The sequence below is a fragment of the Symphalangus syndactylus genome, chromosome 11 (assembly GCF_028878055.3).
Source record: "Symphalangus syndactylus isolate Jambi chromosome 11, NHGRI_mSymSyn1-v2.1_pri, whole genome shotgun sequence".
Taxonomy (NCBI): Eukaryota; Metazoa; Chordata; class Mammalia; order Primates; family Hylobatidae; genus Symphalangus; species Symphalangus syndactylus.
This window is the reverse complement of record NC_072433.2, coordinates 97966965-97970473: the sequence shown is the minus strand read 5'-3', so window position 1 is coordinate 97970473 and position 3509 is coordinate 97966965. Positions and strand designations below refer to the sequence as shown.

General features: G+C 39.5%; 1 pseudogene; it reads left to right on the top strand.

Moving 5' to 3' along the window:
• Positions 1-1000: 1000 nt before the first annotated feature.
• LOC129492690 (KICSTOR complex protein ITFG2-like) lies at positions 1001-2031 on the top strand (annotated as a pseudogene).
• The last annotated feature ends 1478 nt before the right edge of the window (positions 2032-3509 follow it).

The window sequence follows — 3509 nt, the reverse complement described above, 5'->3', positions numbered from 1 at the left end:
CTTTTGCCAAATTCCACTGATTAAAGAGATTAAAATTTCCCCATTATGTACTCTTGGCACCCTTGTCAAAGATCAGTTGACTTTATATGTGGATATATGTGGTGTATGTGCAGATTTGCTTGTCAGCTCTCTATTCTGTTCCATTGGTCTACATATCTGTCTTATACCAGTATCACTCTGTTTTATTTACTTCAGTTTTATAATTCATTTTGAAATTAGAAAATGTTATGCCTCTAGCTTTGTTCTTTTCTCAAGGCCATTTTGGCAATTTGGGTCTTTTGTGGCTTCATATTAATTTTTGAATTTTTTTTTCTGCTTCTGAAAAAAACTACCAGTGAGATCTCAATAGGGATTGCACTGAATCTGTAAATCATTTTGGATAATACGGATATTTTAACAATGTTGAATTTTGCAGTCAATAAACACGGGGCATATTTTTGTTTATTTGTGTGTGTTTTAATTTCTTTTATCCATATTTCATTGTCTTTAATGTGTAAGTATTTCAGCTCCTTAAGTTTATTTCTTAGCATTTTATTTTTTATGTCATTGTAAATGGAGTGGTTTTCTTAATTTTTTATGTATAGAAATATCACTGATTTTTATATGTTGATTTTGTATGATCCAACATTTTTGACTTTGATTTCTAGTTCTATGCTTTTTATATTTTGAGTGTGTATGTTAAATCTTTAGGGGTTTATACAGATAAGATCATGCCATGTGCAAACAGAGTTAATTTTATTGCTTCCTTTCTGATTTGGAGACTTTTTGTTTCTTTGTCATCCCTAATTGCTCTGGCTAGGACTTTCAGTACTATGTCACAAGAGTAGGCATCCTGGTCTTATTCCTGATCCTGGAGGGAAAGATTTCAACTTTTCACCATTGTGAAAAATATTAACTGTGTTTTTTTTCATATATGACCTATATTGTGTTGAGGTTATTTTCTTATCTTCTTGTTTTGTTGAGAGTTTTTATCATGAAAAAGTGTTGAAATTTGTCTTTCATGCCCACAGACGGAGATGGATGTTGTTCGTGGTGGTGGGCTACACAGACTGTGTGGTGCGAGCTTTTCGCTGGGAGGAGCTAGGTGAGGGTCCTGAACATCTGACCTGGCAGCTGTTGTCCCTCAAGAAATGGTTGCTGGAGGGTCAGGTGGACAGCCTCTCAGTGACTCTGGGGCCGCTGGGTGTTCCTGAACTGATGGTGTCTTAGCCAGGCTGTACTTAGGCAGTTCTAACGTGTGTGTGGAAAAAGGACACAGGGTCCCCTCCTGCCTCTGAAGGGGTCATGGATGGCAGTAGGGAGACCCTAGCTGCCCGAGATGTGGTGCTGCACCACACATCTGGCCGTATCCACAAGAATATCTCCACTCACCTAATTGGCAACAACAAACGAGGCCATGCCACTGAGAGTGGTGGCTCCGGCATCTTTGCTGTGAGCACACTGGATGGGAGGCTGAAGCTCATGGAGGAAGCAGACAAGCTGTTGTGGTCAGTGCAGGTGGATCACCAGCTCTTAGCCCTGGAGAAATTGGGATGTCACCGGCAACGGACATGAGGAGGTAGTTCCATGTGCCTGGGATGGACCGACATATATTATTGATCACAATCGCACCCTCGTCCGCTTCCAAGTGGATGAAAATATCCGTGCCTTCTGTGCAGGTCTGTATGCCTGCAGGGGGATGCAACAGCTCCTGCCTCGTATATGTCACTTTCAACCAGAAGATCTATGTATACTGGGAGGTGCAGTTGGAGTGGATGGAGTCTACCAATCTGCTGAACGACTGGAGACCAAGCCTGAGTATCATAGCCTGCTGCAGGAGCTGGGTGTGTATCCTGACAACCTCCCTGTAGCTCATGCCCTGCTTCACCAAACACTCTACCATCTGACCAACCACCACAGTGTGTTCCCTCAAGCCTCCAGGATCCCACCTAGCTGTGCTTGCCTCATAGCTGGTGAAGGATTCTTCTGAGCCCCCACCTTACCTCCTCAAGGTATCTTTGATATTGGCAGGATAGGGAATATGCATTACAGAAGTGCAGGATTTGACTCTGGGCACGAAAGATGGCAGCAGCCCTAGAGTGACCACGAGCTATACACCTCATGGTCTTTTTGGTGAAAGAAGAGACAAGTTGACCCTCTGCCCATTTTCTTATGGACCTCACCCATCACGCCACCAAGGTCGTAGGACCCTGGCCTTGTTCCAAATCATCTGGGACATGTCCCACTCCCCACTTTCACTGTGTAGAAAATAGAGACTTGTTTGCTTGGCCCCAATACCCATAAGGAAACCAGGCTTTAGGCCCAGGGGAGCAGTAGAGGTAAGGGCTCCACCCCATCTTAAAAGCTCTGTCTTTTATGGCACAATTCCATGTTCTTGATATTAGTAATTGTTAAAGGAATGGCAAATTGTTTTGTTTTGAGGGGTCTTTCAGCGCATCTACAGCCTAGTCTTACCCGTGTTCCTAGCAACCGTGAGATGATTTTCCTCCATTTACCAAAGCAGCTGGGTCAGTGCTTTCTCATGTTGCCATATTCTTCAGGTATTAGCTTCAGAAGCCCTGTTCCCATTTTTCCACCCACTCGTTCCCCCATAAAACACCTTATTGTCTGTAAGACAATAGACATTTAAAATGTGATGCAGACTTATGATCCAGACCACAATCAGAATTATATCTTGGACCATTAAAAAAAAAGAAATTTGTCAAATGTTTTTTCTGCATTTGTTGAAATGATCATGTGTTTTTGCCCTTCATTTGGTTAATGTGGTATATCACATTTATTGATATGCATATGGTAAACTATCCTTGCATCCAAGAAATAAATGTTACTTGGTCATGGGGTATACCTTTAATATGTTGTTGAATTTCGTTTGCCAGTATTTTGTGGAGGATATTTTTTCGTCTATGTTAACCAGACATATTAACCTGTGGTTTTCTTTTTTTAATATCATTTTTTTTTTTTTGCCTGGCTTTAGTATCAGGGTAGTGCTGATCTCATAAAATAAGTTTGAAAATGTTCTGTGTTCTTTAATTTTTAGGAAGAATTGAGAAGGATTAATGTTAAGTTTTTAGATGTTTGATAGAATTCAACACTTGAAGTTATCTGGTCCTGGGCTTTGTTTTTATTAGAAAGATTTTGGCTGCTAATTCAATTTACTTACTATTTATAGATCTGTTCAGATTTCCTGTTTATGTATTATTCAGTCTTGATAGGTTATATGTTTATCATAATTTATGCATTTCTTCTAGGTTATCCAATTTGTTGGCATATAATTGTTCATAATAGTCACTTATGGTCGTTTTTATTTCTGAGACATCTGTTATAATATCTCCACTTTCATTTCTGATTTTATTTGTTGGGATCCCTCTCTTTCTTAATCTAGCTAAAGATTTGTCAATTTTGCTTATCTTTAAAAAAAATCTAATTTTGTTGCTATTTTCTATTATTTTTCTATTCTCTGTTTTATTTATTTCTGCTTTAATCTTTATTATTTCTCTCCTCCTACCTTT